Source organism: Chaetodon trifascialis, chromosome 18 (assembly GCF_039877785.1).
Source record: "Chaetodon trifascialis isolate fChaTrf1 chromosome 18, fChaTrf1.hap1, whole genome shotgun sequence".
Taxonomy (NCBI): domain Eukaryota; kingdom Metazoa; phylum Chordata; class Actinopteri; order Chaetodontiformes; family Chaetodontidae; genus Chaetodon; species Chaetodon trifascialis.
The window spans coordinates 23,851,273-23,874,059 of record NC_092073.1 but is presented as its reverse complement, the minus strand read 5'-3'; the positions used below and the strand labels follow the sequence as shown (position 1 = coordinate 23,874,059).

Below are 22,787 nucleotides of genomic sequence, written 5' to 3'. Positions count from 1 at the left end.
CCAATCCATCACACCCTGAACACACACGTCTAGACACACCATCTGACCAATGCACATGTATACTGTATCCACCAAAACACACACACACACACACACACACACACACACACACACACACACACACACACACACAGATGGCCAGACAGAGCATGTGGCAAAAACACCTAAAAATATTGAAGATCACATGAAAACGATGATCAGAGAAAGTAACAAACACAGCGGAGACGGAGAAACGAGTCCACCTTCAGAGTGAGGCAGCAGCTGAAAGACAATAGGCTGTTTGCAGTCACATGACGCTAAACGCAGACGGAGGGCAGGAAGTGAAACCTCAAAGGACGAGATGAGCTTACTGAGCTACTTTAGATGAAACTGAGGGAAAGGCAGAAACAGAAAGTCAGATCATGTGTTGGATGTGACCTTTACGTGATGAAGACGAGCGATTCTTCACCTGAACTGAAAGATCTGCTGCTGCTGAGTCAGCAGAAAAAACAACGAGCTGCTTGTTCAGACGTCGTTCTGCTCGAGAAAACAAATGAAAACAGACAAAAGTCTGCAGGCAAACGACTTCCTGTTAGCGGTTGGTCCACGACGTCGGGACCAAAGTGCTCCTGATGACTGTCGTTACTGACCTGAGCGTTAACGAGCAGCAAACCAGCGCCGCGGTGCTGAAGGTTGACATTTACGTTACGGCTGTTTGCTTTGTGAGTCGCTTACAAAGGTCCGCTCGTCACAAAGCAACAGCGTACGTTACTACGTTCAGATGTCTTCTGTGAAACCGTTAACGCTGATCGAGAATCACTTCCTGCCCTCCATCTGCAGTTCGCTCCACAACAAAGGAGCGACGCGTCGTCGGGTTTCCTTCCAGAGCAGATCCTGAAGCTCTGCGTTCGCTTTAGCGCCCTCTATGTGACGCTCGCCGCAGCTGTTCGTACGAACCCGAGCCGCCGTCTGACGTTCAGCGTTCAGCGTCAGTCTGTCTGTCAGGCCGCCATGTTGAACCTCGGGCAGATTATCGGACGGATGTCCCGGCCCGACAATCCGCTGTCTGCGTCATTGGCGTCATGCTGAACTGCTCTGAAGCGTGCACCAATCAGATTGCTCTGCAGCAGTTACATGACGAAGCTCAGGGACCTGAATCTCTCCTGCTCTTCCTCACCTTCCTCACCCTCTGATCTCGCTCTCTTTCTCTCAGCACTTCCTGTCTGTCTGGACCGCCGCCGGCCACATGGCCCCATGGGAAACCCAGTGCTCGCTGTCGGCCAATCAGACTGATTGTATCTGACATGTCCTGCCTGTGTTTCTGCACCTGTGTGTGTGTGTGTGTGTGTGTGTGTGTGTGTGTGTGTGATGACAGGCGACTCTTTGATGACGGACGTTTTTGACGACCATCAGGGGGCGTCGGTCAGGTGAGCGTCGGGGTCGCAGTTATTTTTCCTCTAATTCAGAATATTCAGAGACGGTTTTGACAAAGGTCTGCGGACGTTTCTGGATATTTGAAGGAGGAAAACGTCTCCGTCTCCTCAAAACGAGTCAAAAAATCAGATTTCAGACCTGAAGAGCAAAAAAATCCACAAGTATCAAAACAAACTGACAGAAAGTCTGAAAATCAGCGAAGAGGAAGTCTGACTCTGTGCACGTGTGTGTGTGTGTGTGTGTGTGTGTGTGTGTGTGTGCACGTATGTGCGTGTGTGTGTGCGTGTGTGTGTGCGTGTGTCTGCTTTGGTAATCAGGAAGGAAGCAGGAAGTGTCAGTAGACACAAACACACCTATCAGGTTTTTATCACTTCACTCTGTCTGTCTGTCTGTCTGTCTGTGTCTGTCTGTCTGTCTGTCTGTCTGTCTGTCTGTCAGCCTGTCTGTCTGTCTGTCTGTCTGTCTGTCTGTCTGTCTGTCTGTCTGTCTGTCAGCCTGTCTGTCTGTCTGTCTGTCTGTCTGTCAGCCTGTCTGTCTGTGTCTGTCTGTCTGTCTGTGTCTGTCTGTCTGTCTGTCTGTCTGTCTGTCTGTCTGTCTGTCTGTCAGCCTGTCTGTCTGTCTCTCTGTGTGACCTGGTTTCATGCTGTTCAGCTGCCTCACATGTGGAAGACGTCAGCTGACTGTCGTCTGTGACACCTGTCCTGAGTGTGATGTCATCACGGCAGCGTCCCGCCGTCGTTCAGAGACACGGCTTCGTCCCACAGACTGAGCGGTTTGACGGTGAGCTTCAGTCTTTTCTCTGTCTGTCCAGGCTCTTCTTTGGCGGCGTGTTTCTGCTGAGGATGAGGCTCTTCGTCATCCGGCGGTCTCCATGTTTGATTTACGGTGGGAAAGTTTCCCTCCCCTCCTCCTCCTCTTCCTCCCTCGCTCCTCATCCGTCCATCCTGCAGAGACGTTTTTCAGTGTCTTTCTCCTTTTAAATGTCAGCATGCAGAGCCATAAAACATCTGCCCAAACACACACACACACACACACACACACACACACACACACACACACACACACACACACACACACACACACACACACACTGGCCTCAGCCGGCTAATCCTTATATAAGGCTTTGGGGGTTTGTGGGGTGAAGGTCTTCTGTGTGTCTTTGGAGGAAATTCAGGTGAAATTTACAGTCTGCTGCAGCGGAGGGGAAGCCCTGCAGAGTGTGTGTGTGGGTGTGTGTGTGTGTGTGTGTGTGTGTGTGTGTGTGTGTGTGTGTGTGTGTGTGTGTTACACAGAAAGAATGATGAAGAACTGAATGTAAACATGATCAGTCCACCAAAGTTCTTGGTCCTCATACGATCGCTGATGACGTCTGTGGCCGTTGGCACCATCGTTCACAACGTTAACGACGTCGTAAACGGCGTGAATGTCGTGAGCGTCGGTGCAGGAAGGTGGTGGAACTTCGCTCCATGAGTTGAAATAAGTCCACGCTGACCTTCGGTTGCAGCAGCCTGCCGTTCGTTCGGTCGTCCGTCCACCTCCACCTTCCTCCACATGTAGACTTTCTTTCTCTTTATACTGCGTCACCTGACGTCCTCCTCCCGCCATAATTAGTGCGTCCTCTAGAGGTCGCTGCCTAACGACAAACAGACGTACGGATCGTAGCCGCCTGCTGGTACGAGCGACCTGTGCGAGGACGGACTGATCGATGCGTCGTGTCTCACTGTGAAGACATAAATGATGCGTTAACGTTCACTCTGCTGCTCTGCGTCTTTTCACCTTCTTTGGAGCTTCGAGCTCAGCGTGTCTCAGCTGAGCTGCTGGGACAGACTTCAGGTCAGGTGACATGGAGCCGCCTGCGTTCATTGGCTGGTGCGTGCTCAAATTTTGAGTGTTTTGATTGGTTGAACGAGCAGCCCGTCACGTTTGTCTGCTGTCACGTTTACTCTGGATCAGAGTGTGTTTTTAGGACTGAAGGGTAATCAAAAGTATGACGTTACAGTACTTTGATGAAGTACTTATAGTATTTGTACGTGTGTATAGTTGATGCGTTAACTCTGAAATCCTTTTGTTTCTTTCTGATCCTTAATGTTGTATTTCATCCTGACGACCAGCAGCACTCAGTGTTTATAGGAATATTTACTGAATGAAGAAACAAATGATAAAGAATAGACACACAGACCGGAGAATCAGAAAGGTGGTGCAGGCGGCACAGCCTGACAGACAAAACCCAGGACAAAGAGAGTCCCCGCACGTCCCCCGTCCTCAGTGAGACTGAGAGGGACGCGAAGCGAGCAGGAATGAAGGCTTTTATGGTTAAGAGTTCAGGAGATGAAGACTGATTTCAGAGGAGGGCTGAAAATCAGGAGAGGGTGAGAGATCAGAGAGGACACACACACACGCACACACACACACACACATGCACACACACGCACATACACACGCACACACATACACACACACACACATGCACACACACACACACACATGCACACACACACACATACACACACGCACATACACACACACACACACACATGCACACACACGCACATACACACACAGACACACACACGCACACACACACACACACATGCACACACACACACATACACACACGCACATACACACACACACACACGCACACACACGCACACACACACACACACACAGACACGCACGCACACACACGCACACACACACACGCACACACACGCACATACACATACACATACACACACGCACACACGCACACACACACACGCACACACACACACACACACACACACACACACACATACACACACACACACACACGCTGCCTGACTTCCTGCCTCATCACCACGGTAATAACTCTCCATTTCTTGCTCTCTGGTACGATGAAGCACTCATTATCATCATCCTCATCCTCAGCCGTCCTGATCGTAGGCACGGTGACTCATCAGCACTCCTCCACTGCCGTGTCGCAGAGCGAGCCGCTCTGATTGGTCCAGAGGTGACACCTTCAGCGAGGAACGAGGGAACACGGCGATCCGTGATTCTCTCATCACAGTCGGCGCTGAGTTCATCTCAGCCTCTGAGCTGAGCTCCGTCCAATCACCTGCTCAGACTGTCAAACGGCCAGTTATACTGGTCCAAAACCAGATTAGATGACCAGACCGCAGCTTAGACCAACAAGCCTCCAGCTCCAGCCGTCAGATGACCAGCTGAGACCCTCAAAAACCATCGCAGACCATCAAATGTAGAACATGTGAGGCCACTGAAGTCGAGCTCAGTCCTTCAGACGCACATTTTACAGTCACCAGTTTGGACCAGTAAATACCCAGCAGCAACCATTAAAGGCCAGCTGGGACCATCACCAGCCTGTTTGATGTCCACTCAGACCTCCTGTCAACCTTTTGGACTCTGCAGCAGAGCTGGTCTGTCAGGACGTCCTCTGGTCTGTCAATCCAGTGTCTTCAAATGTCCCTCCACACAAAACACAGCGATGACAAGAAGCCACCACGTCCCTCCATCAGCACGCCATCGCAACGAGCACCGCACGCAGCGGAGATGATGACATCATCACAGAGGTTTTATTTACAGCCTCCCACAGTCACTTTCACCAGGAGACACCAGTGTCCGTGCGTCTGTCTTAAAGCATCCTGTCACTGAACCAACGCCTTCTTAAGAGCCCTGGACCATCCTGAGAGAACGTCCTTAAAGACCAAGAACCCAGTTTAGACCAGTAAAGGCTGAGCTCAGACCACATAAAATCCAGGAACTGTGACTTCAGACCACCGAATGCCCCCTTTGGATCATCACAGACCATCAAACCTGTAACTTTGACCTCTGGACGGACGCTTCAGGCCACTGAGTGTCCATTTGGACCCATGAACGTCCACCGTCAGCTCCTGTTCTTGGACGAAAGCTCTGCCATCGGAGCGCCAGCGGCATGTCGGTGCCAACGTAAGCGACAGGAAGCGATGATGTGAAGGTGTTTGTGCCGCTTGGTGAGGGACACACAGAGGACACGGTGTGGTGGGACGGCCGTCCCTGCTGTCCTGATCTGTCGTTCTGATTGGAGGAAACGTGCGGTGAGCTCTCCTGCCTCCCGCAGTCGACGCTGCATCCGAGGCCTGAAATGCTCCGATTACCTTCTTCACGAGTCGTTATGGTACTACTACACGCCGTCCTGTCCTCGTCCTGCACGCTCACACTGAGTCCACGGGTTCCTCCCGTCCATCAGAAGTCCACGTGACATCAGCAGGATGAGGACGAGGAGGAGCCTTCATCACTGAACTTGTTTACCTGAAGCTCCTCAGCTGCATCACCTCTCACCTTGTGCTGCTGCTGCTGCTGTACTACTACTACTACTACTACTACTACTACTACTTCAAATACTTCAACCCTCCTTTTATCTTGTCTCCTTGTTTCCTCTCCTCCTTCCTTCTTTCCTTCCTTCCTTCGGCTCATTCACACGAGCTGAAAACAGTTTGTGTGTCAGAGCCGTTTCTTCTTCTTCTCTCCTTTTAACCGTCTGACGACCCCTCGGGTTGGTCTGGTGACCCTCTGGAGGGCCCAACCCCGAGGTTGAGAACCACTGCAGTAAACTTCAACTTGTCTGTCACAGGGACCATTCTACTGCAAAACGAGTACTTGTACTTTTTATTCTGTACTTCTACTTAGGTCAGGTGTGCAGGTACTTTTACTTCAGTGAAATATGTGAGTACTTCAGAAACATCTTCAAATGTTTTGGATAACGTCCACGATGGCGGCACGTGTACTCTGTGTACTCTGTCACTAGTACAAAGTAGTACAAGTACAGAGTACACTCAACCTGACCTGCAGTACTGAAATTAAAGATGAGCAATGCTTCATGAAATGAAGTTTGTCTGACACACACACACACACACACACACACACACACACACACACACACACACACACACACACGCACACACACACGCACACACACACACACACGCTGCCTGACTTCCTGCCTCATCACCACGGTAATAACTCTCCATTTCTTGCTCTCTGGTACGATGAAGCACTCATTATCATCATCCTCATCCTCAGCCGTCCTGATCGTAGGCACGGTGACTCATCAGCACTCCTCCACTGCCGTGTCGCAGAGCGAGCCGCTCTGATTGGTCCAGAGGTGACACCTTCAGCGAGGAACGAGGGAACACGGCGATCCGTGATTCTCTCATCACAGTCGGCGCTGAGTTCATCTCAGCCTCTGAGCTGAGCTCCGCTTCTCCGTCCAATCAAACGCTTCCGCTGCCGCAGGTGAGCTTCCATCGAGAAGCAGTCAATGTCGTCACACAGGTGGAGCCGCGCTGATGCCTCTTCATCATGCAGCAATATTAACATTCCAGCCAACACCCAATGAGATCAGCTGACCAGGACACACCTGGAGACTCGGGTCGACGTGTCTCTGAGCAGCGCTTCCTGTCCGAGCTGAAACGCCGTGAATCACGTGACTGAAGTGTTTCGGCGAAGCAGGATGGGGACGTTCAGGTGGAGGACAGCCGGAGGTGATTGACGGGGTCTCAGCCAATCACAGCCATCCACTGATGTAACTGTTTCTTCATGCTTCAATGTTTTGGCTCAAAGAAGTGACAAAGATCACAGTGTGTGTGTGTGTGTGTGTGTGTGTGTGTGTGTGTGTGTGTGTGTGTGTGTGTGTGTGTGTGTGTGTGTGTTGGAAGTGAAGCAGTCAGCTTATATAAGTGTTCAGGTGTTTATTAATCCAGTGGAAACTGAGAAGCTGAACAGATGATCAGAGTAAAGACTCCTGAGGTGTTAGAGAGTGTGTGTGTGTGTGTGTGTGTGTGTGTGTGTGTGTGTGTGTGCGCGCCCTGCAGAGTCTTATCCTCATGGTGGGAATCATCCTTTATTAAACGCTCTAATCCTATTTTGACGACTCTGCAGAGTAAAACGATAGCAGGCCAGGAAATTAAACAGACGACACAGCAGCGTGTGTGTGTGTGTGTGTGTGTGTGTGTGTGTGTGTGTGTGTGTGTGTGTGTGTGTGTGTGTGTGTGCAGGAATGTGTTGGCTGGCTTTTCAGCAGCAGGATGATGAATGAGATGAATGAACACAGTCTGTTTCGCAGGCCTCCGTCTCTGATCGCTTTGATATCTTTGCCCTTTTCAGCACATTTTGATGCCGTTACTGTTCCGGAGTAAATTTCGCCCCGATGGCGGCGCTGAAGGAAGGTCAGAGGTCACTGAGGTCTTCAGGAATCATTCTGTAGGGATCACGAATACTCACATTGAATTTCATGGAAATCTGTCCACGTCTCACAGCTCCTCAGGTCAAAGTCTGGAGCAAACAGGAGGACGGTCGGGACAGGTTTGTCACAGCGAACTGTGATGTTTGCAGACAGGAAGTGATGTCACTCCCTGCTGGACACAGCCTTGTTTCAGCTTTGGTGTTTCCAGCAGCAGCAGGAGACCAAAGCGGAGCTGAAAGGAGGAAGAGGAGGAGGATGGTGTTTCATGAGCTGATCGTCCGTCTGCTGCGTTCACGTCTTCTTCTTCTTCTTCTTCTTCTTCTTCTTCTTCTTCTTCTTCTTCTTCTTCTTCTTCTTCGTCCAGCCGTCCCTGCCGCCTGCTGACGGGCTCCAGTCTGACCAGCAGCCGTCAGTTTGCTGAGTTGTGTTTTTTGTTCTCTCTCTCGGCTTCGCTCCCGAGGCGTCTCTGAGCGAAGGTTACACCGTCTGTGACCTTCGCTGTTTCATCCATCAGCTGCTGACGTGGTGCCAGCCTCCGCCCGGCGCTCCACCTTCAGTCCAGGAGTGCAGAGGAACAATGCTGAACATTTATTCTTCACGGTTTTACTTTACACTTTCCTCCTTTTGCTTTATTTTAAGATGGATTCATTGAGTCTGACTGCTGCTTCGTTTTCAGGTGAAGAGATGAACGAACAGTCAGATGATAAGAAATAAATAATGAGCTTCAGTTCTGCTGGAAAGGACGTGCGCTTCAGTCCTCGGACAGAGGCGTCGAATGGGCGTCCTTCACACTCTGGTCAGACTCTCACTGATGACAGGGTGCCTTTAAACCTGCGCAAACTGATTTTTGGACAGACATTGAACACATCACCAGCTTTGAGCTTTCACATCCAGCAGATCAGCCTGATGATGGACTTGGACTCCGTTCGTGTCTCCTGATGGACGTCCGTCCAGTCGGGTCTCTCTTTCAGCTCTGGCTTTGGTCTCCTCCAGCTCCTGAGGGACATATCTGCTCTTTAGCTGCTAAATGTCCACCAGCTGCTCTCTGACTGTCTGTGTGCTGTTTGCTGCTCAGCAGGAAGTGAACTGAGGCATTTTACAGCTTTTATTGTGAAAGCGACGCCGTGAGAGCGAAGCTGAAAGAGAAGTTTGTGCTCGACAGATAAACGATGAGCTGAACGTCACGATGAAGCTCAGGAACGAAGACACGAGCGAAGCAAAAGAAAAGGACCATCGACATCAAAGAGCGTGTTTGCACACCGCACTAAATCCATCTTCTTCTGCTTCTTCTTCATCTGCTTCTTCTTCTGCTTCTTCTTCTTCTGCTTCTTCTTCTTCTGTTTCTCAGTGTGAGCAGCTGTAAACTCTGATGTTTACCACATTCACAATAAAGACTCGCTCCAAAACACAAACTGTAAATCGCTCTGTTTGTTACAGGCGAACACACCGGCAGCCTTGACACAACTACGCACACACACACACACACACACACACACACACACACACACACACACACACACACACGCTGAGGCGAGGGTCAGGCTGCTCGTTATCAGTCCTGTTGAGTCTTGAGTGTCGCTGTGGAGGACAGAACAGGGCCGGAGGATATCAGCGCCACTGATAGAGGAGTGTGTGTGTGTGTGTGTGTGTGTGTGTGTGTGTGTGTGTGTGTGTGTGTGTGTGTGTGTGTGTGTGTGTCAGACCTTGACAGCAGAGACTCTTCGGCGTCACTTGTAGCTTTCCTTAAAGCTACATTTTACTCTCAGAAACTTGTATCAGTGTTTTATTTCTGCAGCTGCGGCGCTCAAATCATCCAGACATGATGTTTGAGACGCAGCAGAGAGTCTGTCCACAGACTGTGTCCACAGACTGTGTCCACAGACTGTGTGTCCACAGACTGTCCATACGTCCATACACATATCTGCATCGGGATGTTTTACTGAAGGTACAGCTGGGGGGGGGGGGGCTGTGAGATGAGTTTTCAATTCGCGGGGAGTGAAAGCAGTAAACAGACATGACAGCAGGTCCCTCTGGACCACGAGAGGAAACGGAACCGGCCCATCCAGTCTGGAACCGGAGGACACGGAACACGACCCGGAACGATCAGTCCAGACAACACTCAGAACAACAGGAGCGACAGGAAAGGGTTCACGGAGGGTTCATCCTCTGGGAGTCACGATGATGAAGAGTGAACGCAGCTGGCATCATCATCATCATCATCATCAGATTAATGAACGATCTCTTTTAGGTTGAATGAAACACTTTGAGCTCTTTCATCTTTTGTCTGTAATCATTTCTCGATCTGCTCAAACATGATGGTGATTAGACTTCAGATCGACGTCATCTGTGCTGAATGAAGCCTTGCTCAGTCAACATGTCGACAGATTCACTCAGAGGGAAATGCGAGCCGCCGTCAGCCGTGGTCGGCGGCGGACTCTCCGGCCGTTCGCCTCCTGCTGGTTTCAGCTGGAACTCGTCAGTCCTGTGATGTGGATCAGCTGGAGGTTGCTGCCTGCTGTCAGACTGAACCACGCTGAGCCGGCTGATGACTAACGCGTCCTTAACCCTGAACCTCCGTGGGTGGGTCGCTCGCCGCCTGCGCTCATCCTGCTGTGGGTATATTTGTCTTTTTGCTTGTTTGGCTGTAATGATGGTGACTAATCCAACGTGCACGACCTTTCAGCGGTGAGCTAGCCAGCCTGGTAATTAGCCAATTAGGACGTTATTATCCCTCACGATGCCTCGCCGGCTGAAGGTTTCCCTGTCGGCTCTGCAGCGTGCATCACTGAGAGGAAGAGGAGGATGTTGTGTGAACAGGAAGGTCTTCCTGCAGAACTTTTCATGTGCTCACTGGCTTACAGGGAAAGGTTCAAGTCAGTCTGGAGAAACGCTGCTGATAGCACCTTGACGTCTTCTTCACAGAGCCATTACACGTTAGCATGCCGGGCTTAGCGTCCGTCTTGCGGACGGCTAGCCCACTTCACAAGAAAGAGTCACCTGAAGCAGCTTTTCACATCACCTGAGATGTTCTCCATGTTTTCTGTGCAGGAACAGACAAACGTAGCATCAGCACAGCACAACGTTAGCATCTGCAAACCGCAGAGAAGATAAATTTGCACTTTTCATACATGTCGCATCAAAGTTTGTGCAGCAGGTGTCAAAGTGGAGGACTTCAGATCACTGCTACGTTTGTCTGAGCTGAGTTTATCATCAGGACGGGATGCTGCTGGCATGAACGTGCTCTTCTCCTTCCTCTAAACCCTCACTGAGAGGGTGAACCTGAACGGCCATAAGCACAACATGAAACTGGAAGTTAAAGAAACTTTAGCTTTAAAAATCACAGTGGCAGCGTTTATTCAGCCTTTAGAGCTCTTCCAGCCGTTAAATGGATTTAATTCGCTTTTATTTGTAGTTGGTTTGAAAGGCCGTCGCTGCAGGACAGAATGAGTCAGGATGTCAGTTTTCACCACTTTTATTCGTCTTGATCTTCAAAGGCAGACAAAGATCTCTGTGTGGACGATAATAATCCGACTGTTTCAGATCAAAGGCTGCAAAGCGAGCAGATAAACACTTGAAGTGGGAATAAAAGATGATCTGACTGAGAATCTGAATCATCTGTGAGCTTTCCTTCAGTCACCCTGCAGAGGGACGCCCTCAGTCTCTGTGCTGGACTCTCACTGTACCTTTGTCCACAGTCTGTCTCTGACCTCTGGTCTCTCTGTTACTTTGTCTGAGATTGACGTAAACTTGTGACGGTTTTCAGAGACTTCCTGGAAACAGCGTGGACGTGCTGCAGCAGTTTGTATCAGCAGAGCGAACACAACATTACTTTGTATAAGTGAGGACTGACACAGGACTGAAGGTCTGAACTGTGGGACAGACAGAGGGACACCCTGCTCCGCTCAGATGATTGAAATACAAATTACATTCATTTCACGTCATCACCATCAAGTTGAAGAGGGATCCTTCCTTCCAAGCTGACACTGATAAATAAAGATGCAAAAACAACAATCAGAGCAAAAATAAAAAGATGTGGGAATTATAATTCTGAGCTGTGTGTCCTGAACACATGACGCCGGCCGTGAGCGGCGTCTTCGAGACAGACTTCATCAGAGTGAGCAGAGAACTCTGGACTGTAACAGAGACATGAAGGAACAGCTTCAGCTCGTTTTACCGCACGTCGTCCTGAAAGCTCTCAAGGAGGCGAGGGAAGCGAGGATCAGACGAAAGCTGAGGGATGACGGAGCGCGAGCGAGGTCGGCGCTCTGAGTCGATCATAACGTGTTACAGGAGGATGATGGGAAACAAATGGCATCGAGCTGCAGCTCAGACTGAGGCCAGATCGCTGCTTCAGAAGAACTGAAGCTCTGTGGACGGACTGTGTCCAGTCCGTCTGTCTCACAAAACTGTTCAGCAGCACCGAAGAAGACAAGAGCTGAGAAACATCTGTCCTGTGGTGTCAAGGTCAGGGTTCGGGGCTCGGGGTCAGGGTCAGGGTCAGGGTCTACCCCTGACCGTCAAAGGGGAAGACTGCAGAGCAATGACAGGATTCATTCTGCAGCACAAAACACAATCCATCAGCTCAGCTTCATCAGCAGCTCAGTGTTCTGCAGTGAGAGCAGACAATAATCTCCAGCTTCCCCACACCCCCTTCCTTTCACAGCTGGCAGCAGGGAGGTCAGAGGTCAGCATGACGCCTCAGGTGGGTTTCTGGATCTCTGGATCTCTGGGTTTCTGGATCTGCTGGGTTCTGTTCTGTTTGTGTGGGCTTCCTCCACCATCGAACACAGAGGTACTGGGTTTATCCTGATGAAGGCTCTGGCTTGGAGTCGGTGTCTAAGCGTCGCTCACTGGCTGCTCAGAAAAATTGGGATGGATTAAATGCACACAATGACTTTCAACAGAAACTTTATTTCTAAAAATACCGAACAGAGAGGAGACGGTTCTGTGTGGTGAACAGCGGAGAGCTTCTCGGTCACTTTGATTGTTCCTGGTCAACGCCGGACGCTTCCACAGAGTTTCTCATGCACACGAAATGAGTTATTAATGGTTTGAGGCCACCAGACGGTTTCTGGTTCATTTGTCAGTGTGACTCAGTGGAAATACTACTCTGTAAACTATAAACTAAACCCTACAGAGATAAGAGGTCACAGCAGCCGTCTAATTACCGGCTCAGCCGAGCATTTAAGCACAGAATGTGTTTTCCATGACAGTAAATCAGTTTGAGGTTTGGAGGTCTCGGCCGACTCAGGGCCAAACCGCCGACCTCAGATACAATCCTGCTGGCCTGAGACGGCGTTCCTGCCGCTCTCTATGGCTTTCTGCGGTTCCACACAATCTTGGTTCTAACCCCATTTACATTTTCTGCCCTGATTAAAATAGCTTCGGAGGATATCCAGCCTCGACATAAAGCTCCTCACAGACATTCTTCAGCTGCCTGCTGATTAAATACGTGTTTGAAGGCCGTAACGAAGCAAGAAGCAAATGAAAAATGACTTTAAAATGAATTTAAGATTTTGCCTCAAACTGTCCTGCTGCACCACAGGTTTTGAGTTTTAAACATGAGTGATGAGATGTTTGTGATTTATTAGTTGTTGTGGGCATAACGTCAGTGTCAGGCTGCACACACACACACACACACACACACACACACACACACACACACACACACACACACACAGACACTCAGAGTGTGTGTGTGCAGTATCACATGAACACGCAGTTTCCTGCTCTGTGGCCATTATGTTATTAAGCTCTTACAGGCTAAAGATAAACCTGTTTTCACCTCGGCCTGCAGGCTGATGTGTGTGCGCTGAGTCATCACGGTCACAAGGTGTAGCTCACCTTATCGGCCTGTCGCAGACGCCGGGCGGCTCTCTGGCAGCCATGTTGACCTTCCAACTAAAACTTCAAGGCAGCTTCCTGTCAACAACACACACACACACACACACACACACACACACACACACACACACACACACACACACACACACACACAAAGTCTGCAGGAGTCCTAAATATAATAAAACTTGAGTCGTGCTCCACATCAGGTGGGCTTGTCCAGCCGACCTGACTGAGTCCAACCCACACATCATCCCATTTTGTCTGAAGCAGTTTTTGAACTTTGGACAGTCAGGCCAGCAGCTTCTTCTTACCTCCAGTCTTTATGCTGAGCAGTTGGGAAGTCGCTTTAAAAATGTCATTTATTTCACATCACACCAGCTGCTGTCCTGTGACAGTAAGGAGTTTCTGAACAACCTTCCTGTCTGTGAGGAGTAACGTGTTACTGATTACACGACTCTTGTGCTTCTTTCACTGAAGCGTCTGCAGAAATGTGTGTTGGTTTGTGTTGGTTATTGTTATTTTTGTGTTGTTATCAGTGTTTTCAAGTTCTTGTCCTGAATTGAATGTTTTTAAAGGGCTGACGTCGCTGTTAGCTGCTGAACACTTCATAGCTAACGCTAACAGGTTGTTAGCGATGTGACATATTACTTCAGTACCAGGGAAAGGTAATATATACAGAAATTATGCAAAAGTAGTGTGCTACTCCAGCACTGATGCTAAGCTAGGCTAACTACGCCTTGCCTCCAGCTCACTTTGGCCACAGACGTGAGAGTGATGTAAAATTTCTCATCTTGCTGTTGGAAATGAGGTGAATTAGCTGAAAAATGTTTCTGTTTGAATACGCTGAGCTGAGTTTTAAACCTTGAACTTTGGGTTGTTAATCAGTCAGTGTTTGATTTTATCTTGTCATCTGGTGTAGAAAAGAGCCTGAAGACACTCGGACCGTCCGGTCTCCGTTGATCCGTCCAGGCAGGACCGTCAGATTCCCGCTGGACGTCTTTGGGGAGATGAGTGCCGTCACGCCCTCTGTGCTGTAAGCTAGCTCTCACTGAGCTGCTATCGCTCGGGGAAATGCAGTAATTTGTGATAATTGCCTTCAGTGTTTTTATTCCCGTGCAAATCGTCCATGTCTGTAATTTGTCAAGAAAAACTTCCGTGTTAAATTAGCCAGCGTGCAGGACCCTGTGAGGCTCCTCGGGAGGTTTCTTATCGACAGGAAAGGCTTTTAACTGTACAGCTGTGCGTTTTAAGAGACTCTGTGACTTCATATAAAGTCAAACAAGCGAGATCATTTACTCGTTTAGATCTTTATCTCGACTGTGCTCCATTTTGTTGATGCGATCTGCAGGATCAGACAAGCCGGCGAGAGCCTTCAGGTGTTAACGGACCAACTTTAACTTTTCTTAAAGTTACAGTCAGTTATTCTGGAACATTTTAAAGCTGCTTCTGGACGTCGTCTCTGAAGGCGGCTCGAATACGCTGCTTAAGGGACGAGTCTCCTCAGAGTGGACAGAACTCCGGCAGGGACGTTCAGACTTCTGGACAATATGTGATGAATTATTATAAGTCTTAATTTTCATTTTTTTATCCTTCATTTCCGGTTTGGCTGTGAATCTGATGACAGAATGTACAAGCACTTCTTACTGGGCTGTGACAGCCGTCAGTTCAGCCTTTCATAATGAATGATTTGATGTTCTTCTCAAAATGCTGTGATGAAATGTGCAGTGAACCGAATCAGATATGAAACCTTCAGTAAGCCTGACGGCTGCAGGTCCGTTCAGCAGGAGAAAATGTGTGTTTGTCAGTGCAGAGCAGCTGATAATAACACACTGAGACGATGAAGCATTCAGCTGAGCACACTTATCTGGTTTAACTGGCAGCGTGTTATATCAGCTGTAGTTCATGAACATGAAGTGAAATATGTCCGTTTCCGGTTGAAATGCTCTCTGCAGCCCCAGATAGTCACGTTTTCCAGACTCAAGCGTGTCCTTCAAATGTGAAGCTTATTCTCTGCTCGTGACGTAAACTCTGTCACGGACGGCGTCTTTTCCAAAAACACGTCACCTCCTGAACCAGCGAGGCATCAGTCGACCACATCGGCTGCTGTGCTGGCAGGGAAACACCCCGCCGTGGTCGGCTGCGGCCTTTGATCTGCGCAGACACTCACACATTTCCACTGCCATACTTCTGAGGACCCGAATCTCCACGAAGCTTCCTGCAGCTCCAGCTTCAGCCCTGACGATCGGCTTCATGCCCACGGTCTGAGAAGCTTCCTGAAGCAGTGATGGTGGGTAAAAACTCCTCACAGTGCTGGTCTGAAGTCGTCAGCGCAGTCCTCGCAAAGATAGAAGAAAAGACCGGCTGATCTTTTGATGTGCCGCTGCCGAGCAGGGCGGTGTCATCTGCAAGCCATTTCACTGTCCTCCTGTCATTAAGAGCGACGTCTATTTATACTGCAGACACACATGCAGCGACGCTGACGCACACACAGGACGTTTAATCATTTCAGAGTTCATGAATGTTTCTGAAGCAGCATCCTGGTCGTTTCACAGCTTGTGTCGGGCCGACTTGTCGCTGGTTTTCTCGTGGCGGGTCACAATGTCCTTATTTCTGTTTATTTCTTTATTTTAAAGTGAGCGAAGCTGCTTCTGGTTCTGCTGCACTGCTCAGCAGCTTTTCTTCATGGAGACTTCCACCAGCAGCAGGATGGGAAAAACTCAGCCGTTACATTTGTGGAAATAAAAGCGAACCTGTTCAAACAGGACGTGACGTCACCTGAAACACAGGCGGCCTTCAGGCTGTGCTGCTGCTGCATAAATGGTCACATTTGAGTGTGTTGGCATTTACTCTTTGCAGACATGAAAGCCAAAGTTCACACACATGACACACACACACCCAACTAGTCGTGAAAGTCTTTGCATGTAAACTGCAAAAAAAAAAAAAAGTGTGTTCTCTTCATGTGTGCCACGTCCTTAAATGACATGAGAACATAAGACATGATCATGACAGGACGGAGTCTCCCAAAACCAGATGAGAGCAGCAGATACCAGACCAAAGACAAGCCAAACCACACGCACACACGCACGCACGCACGCACGCACGCACGCACGCACGCACGCACGCACGCACGCACGCACGCACGCACGCACGCACTTTCTTCCCCTTCTTTCTCAAAATAAATGTCGTTTTGTTCGTCTCCTGACAACAGCACACACACACTGACCTCAATCCATTACCTCATCAACGCAAATCGACTTCTGCTCACGAGATGCCACACACACACGCACACGCACGCACACACACACACACACACACACGCACACACACACACACACACACACACACACACACACACACACACACTGTTGTGCAGCTGTTTGCTGGGGTTTCCTGGTTTGTCCTCGTAGTCAAAACCACAACACACGTCCTTTAAAAGCAGCCAGGACTCAGAGGCAGCTTGTGATTGGCTGGCGCCGTCCTGCTCTGCTGTGAGTCGTTAGCGGATCGTCCTGTGGAAAACGAAGGTGAATAACTTCACGTTGGATCTAACAGGGCGACGCCACTGCAGAGCAGTTCATGCTCTTCATCGGCCAACTGGAAGAAAAATGACGTACGAGTGTATCTCAGAAGGATGTTGTTCTGTTTCCAGCTGTTTGTCCATCATCAGGATACAGTTCTAATAGGACGTGTTGGTTCAATGTTTCCATGTTAGCATACGATGACCAGACATCCCAGTTCAACTGGGATGTTCCAGTTTGAAGCTCTGTCCTGACAAATATCTGTTAAACGCTAAAGGCAACAGAAACGCAACGTGGTTATCGTCAACATGTTCCGGTGGGCTGGTTAGCTAACATTTATGTTATCGGCTAGCTAACACACCCACACCAATGGCAGCTAAGAAGTTAACACTCGCTAGCATGTCAGGCGTTGTGGAAATATTTGTTAGTTCAGCTACAAAATGTAAAACATTACCAAACGGTACAGATGTTGAATTCTGAACCACTGTTTGTTAACATGCAGCTAGCATTAGCAGTTAGCATCAGAAGGAACCAGTCAGACTGATTTTATCTGTAAAAGCAGTCTGACGTTCTGAGCTTTCAGTGGACGTGGTGTCTGCCTGATTTGGTTGACTTGCTCAGATTTTTTTTCTTTGGCCTTGATACTTGTGCTTCGTAGTTAAAAGGTTTCTCTTTGGGGCTGTTTCACTTGTTTTGATTGTTGATGTAGAATAAGGAGTCTGGACAGGGTGTTTTATTTTGAAATTTATCAGATTTTCTACACTGTTCCTGTGTCTGACTTCCTGTCTGGCTTCATCTGTCTTCATGTAGCTGAGCAAAGAGACGCCTCTGAAACAGAGACGCGATGTGCCCGCTGGAATTATTCACATTCTCCAAAATGGCAGCGATCAGCTCCGTCGACTGCATCGTGGACAGACGTTAACGAGCCCGGAGGAGTTTAAGCATCAGTCTTTTTGTACCAGAGACTTGACATTTTTACGATCTTATTACTGGATTTTGTTACTCTTATTGTCTTACTTCTCTCCGGGGGATAATGACATTCTCAGTTCTGATTGGTCAGTTTCTATAAGTCATGCTGAAAGTAGAAATGTGTGCATCATGGAGTCAACCTTGGATTGGCCAAAGTCGTTTTGGCTCACAGTTTTTCTCAAATGCTAAAACACAAAAGCCAATCCTCTAAACCAAATGACCAGTTGTCTAAACACATTTACTAAATCTAGCCATCATTTGCCAATATCATAAACACATTTCACATGAAGACACAATTCACAAAACACAATCCTCTGTTCTCATAAATCTAAACACATTTTTCCTTGCTAAAACACAAGTTGCAAAGGAACTCTGCACATATTCTCAAATGAAAGCTCATGTGATGCAGAATGCTTGCCACAGTCAGCAATATTTGAACACAATGAACACACCTGGCGTCATTCATTACACGCAACGACTCAAAATTGAAGACACCTGTTGCTAATGCTGTGACCACATGTATAAAAGCAAGTTCAGAGTGCACAGTTTGCTGAAGATTCCAAACAAACACAATGGATGAAGGCAGAGTCAGGGGAAGAGGAATTCAAGTCAGAGGAGGGAGAGGAGCTGGCCATGGAAGAAGAGGAGCAGGCCAACGAGGAAGAGGAGTTCAGATCAGAGGAGGAAGAGGAGCAGGCCAACGAGGAAGAGGAGAAGGCCCAGGAGGGAGAGGAGAAGGTCCAGGAGGAAGAACAAGACAACCTCGCACCATCATTACGGATGAGATGCGAGCAACAGTCATTGACCATGTCATTGTCCATGGCATGACAATGGCTGAAGCAGGACTAAGAGTCCGTCCAAACCTGAGTTGGTTCTCCGTGGCCAACATTATCAGGGCATTCAGACAACACAACAGGTATTGTACTCTATTGCTTTCTTTGTCACAATACAGTTTCAAGCCTGTGAAAGTAGTCTATTGGTTTCAAATCCGTTGTTATTGTAAAACATGTCAATTGACAACACATGTTTCTGTCTTTAGAGTTGAAAGAATGCCATATAGAGGTGGGAGGTTTGCCATATTTACAGCGGCACATGAAACCCTCATTGTGGATATGGTTCGTGAGAACAACCTCATCAGACTCCGGGAGATCAGAGACAAAGTCATTGCCGATAATGTCAATTTTGAGAGCATTGATGATGTCAGCTTGGCCACAGTAGACCGAGTTCTCCGGCGCCAAAAGATGCAGATGAAACAGGTCTATAGGGTTCCCTTTGAGCGCAACTCTGCGCGACACAAAGACCTACGTTACGAGTATGTGCAAGTAAGTATACATCCATGTTCACAGTACAGTTAGTGGACATACTGTGTTGCTCAGTGGCCTACATTACTTCTGGACAATACTGTGGTACCTGATTGACTGTTGTTCTGAACACCTGTGCACTTTCACATTTTCACAGAGGATATTACAGTTGGACGCAATGGTCAGACCTCATGAGTACCTCTTCCTGGATGAGGCTGGCTTCAACTTGCAGAAACGAAGGCAAAGAGGCTGTAACATCATTGGCCAAAGAGCCATCACTGAGGTTCCTGGCCAACGGGGGGGTAATATTACTCTTTGTGCGGCCATGGGTTCGGAGGGGCTTGTCCACCGGCATGCTGTCCTTAGGTCTTACAACACCCAACATCTCCTCACCTTCCTAGAGGAGCTAAGAGACATCCTCCTGGACCGCCAACAACACCATCCTGGGCCCGCACATCCCATTTATGTGAACATTTGGGACAATGTCCGCTTCCACAGAACAAACCAAATCAGAGAGTGGTTCACCACCAACAGTAACCAGTTTTTAAACGTCTGTCTGCCACCCTACTCCCCTTTCCTGAACCCTATAGAGGAGTTCTTCTCATCGTGGAGATGGAAGGTTTATGACAGACAACCATACACTAGAGAGAACCTCCTAAGGGCAATGGAGCTGGCCTGTGTTGACATCCCAGTGGAGGCCTTCCAAGGATGGATTCGCCATTCCAGGGGTTTTTTCCCACGGTGCCTGGCAAGAGAGAATATAGCCTGCGATGTGGATGAGGTGATGTGGCCCGATGCAGCTCAGCGGCATGATGCCGCACAGTGATTGTGGTGTGAATAAAGTAAATAAAAAACTTCGCACCCTGAACATGTTTTCAAGAGTACTGTTGTGTGCAATAGATTCTGTTTTTGCATTGAGTTGTGTTACAGTAGTGTACATGCAGTATTTTCTATAGATTTATACTCTTCATATGAAACTCACAAATCTAAATGCCTAATCCTCTACAGAGATCTAAGAAGATCCGTTACTGTAAAGTTTCTAAAAATGTGCATTGGCAGTTATGAAACAAAGAACCATCTCACAAATTGAGCATTGTGTTTTCAACTGTTTTGCTGTAGTGTGTAATGATGTGTATAGTGTTTACATTTTTGAAAGCTTCGAGCTGCTCTTTTGGTGTGAAAGTTTGAGTTTTGCAGTGAGAAGGTGTGGTTGTGTTTATGTAGCTTTAGAAAAGGGTGTTGTGTTTAGACATTGGGGAACATAGAGGAAACGTTTGTGAAATGTGTTTTAGCATTTGAGAAAAACTGTAATGACAGAAGTAAACGCTGTTTGTCTTTGTTCTTTTTCTCCGAGCTTACTGTTTTCTCACAGTGCAGTACACGATTTCTGACACCAGAGGTCTCTCAACCAAAACAGTGAAAACTAAAGTAGTAGTTTGACGAGGTTGTGAAGTATCGTGCAAGGTTTCTTCTTCATTGTTAAACGACATCATTGCCGATGAAAAGGCAGAAATGTTTTCTTCACGTTGTGTTTCGTCGCGTTCAGCGCTTCGTTCCTCACTCGGTGACGTGATACCTGGTGTTTCCAGCCAAATGAAACACACTATCACGTGAATGAAATTACAGATTCGTTGGGTTTGAATTTTAAGTATTTGGGATGTAAGTACACAACAACACATCTAACATAGTTCTAGTCATTTTTAGACATGTTGATGTGGAAATGTTGTTCAAATCACGTGAAAATGAAAGTGTCACGTTTCAATGCATCAAGTCATTCAGAGCGCTGAATGACTTCTTGGTAACTTCTCATTTCTCATATGTTTTTGATACAGTGTCCATCCACACATTCAGCGTAGCTACAGTTCTACCTTCTCACATCCTTCATGCTTGTGGAACCTTCAAAGTTCCTTAGATGTGACTCACCTGCTGCAGGTGTGTAGTGCGGGAACTCAAGGAAAGGTCAGATCTGAAGGCTCTTACTCATTTGGATGCCATTAATCATCTTTCCAGCGTGTTGAAGAACTTTTATTTTCGCTTCCGTGCGTCACCTGTTAGCATTTGAGGTGGGGAGGGAAGCTCCAGCTGACCTCTCGCCTCGTGTGTCAATTCCTGCTGCGCCTCTTCCTCGCTGGCTGGAGACGCTCCAGACGCTTCATCCCCGACCCCGAACGCTCGTCCTGAGCTGCGAGCTCAGCGTCGGCTTTTGCGATTATGCTTTTAATATGCGTGTTTAACGAGGGAGGATTTATATCATTGTGAATGTCGACGTGGCCCAGAGGAGCTTTACAACCTGATGACAAATCACTGCCCCACTCTTCAAAACTTCGCTTCAAAACAAATGTCCGTCAGAAGAACCTGAAGTTACCGTTAATCTACTGAATGAAGAGAAATGAAGGACAGTTCAGATGGAAGGTGTTTTAGTTTAAAGTCAGGTTTTAAGATTAAAAGGACCACGGACTCGTTTCCTTCGTGTACATCCTTTAAACTTTAATGGTGAAGCAGAAAACAAAAACAAAACGAGACTGTAAAATAAATTAGATTAGAAAAATGCCACAAGCACATTTGATTTGTACAACAAAGCAATGCAACATACTGGAATCTTGATTTCCATATATACAGAATAAAAAATAGACTTTTTATTCTTTGTCCACTTCGTTCAGTGTCACTATTTTTTGTCTTGATAAAAAGAACGAAGTCTGAACAAATACAGCCACTTCTTTTATTCCTTTTTTTAGGCTTTTTTCTGCATTGACATTTCGTTTGTGTCCATGTACACACAGGATGGACAATGAGTTTGTCCCTAAAAGTCCAGAAGAGCGTCCGTCCACTCCCTTCAGAAACAATGATGCCAAAAAGGAAAAAGAAAAGAAAACGTGTGACTTCATTGAAACGGGGACCAATACTCCAAAACTTTTGGTGAACAAGTCGACAAATACTGATATAAACACGTACGACACAGAAACGACCACATCTGATTGGACGTTTGTTTTCTCCACTGTGGATTGTCTTTTTCAGTTTGTGAAGAGAAGCATTGTGGGAAATGGAGTTCTTCATGTGCAGGGAGAGACAAAAAGGAAGGCGTGATAAAAACATCACAATTTAAGATAAAGAAAAAGAAAAAACAGGAATTTAATTTCAAATACTAAAATGAATCTGAAACAAACTTTATGAAGCATCAATACAACATCAGCCAACTGTCTTCATGACACCAAGTTCAACCTTTAAGCTGCAGGTCGACAGATTTCAGATGATGATGTGTGACTTTTCTGTATTTATTCTCATGAAATGGACACAAATCAACGTTTTCAGCATCGCTCAGTGTAACTTTAAGAGTTTTCTCTCTGTCAAACAAGTGCACAACCTGGACTCTTTGGTGTCCTAAAGCAAACTAAAACTGGACGTTTACTCCAGAACAGAAACGTCCATCTTTTCCTCTCAAAGTGAGCGCTCAGATGTTGTGGATCATCTTGTGTTTTACTGTGAACTCTGGGAAAATCGTTGCCCTCTTTGTCTCTTTTGGAA

The 22,787-nt window shown here is 47.7% G+C and overlaps 1 pseudogene; it reads right to left on the bottom strand.

Moving 5' to 3' along the window:
• LOC139347145 (protein NLRC3-like) overlaps positions 1-15,789 on the bottom strand; it is a 100,279-nt pseudogene extending 84,490 nt beyond the window's left edge.
• Positions 15,790-22,787: the final 6,998 nt, after the last annotated feature.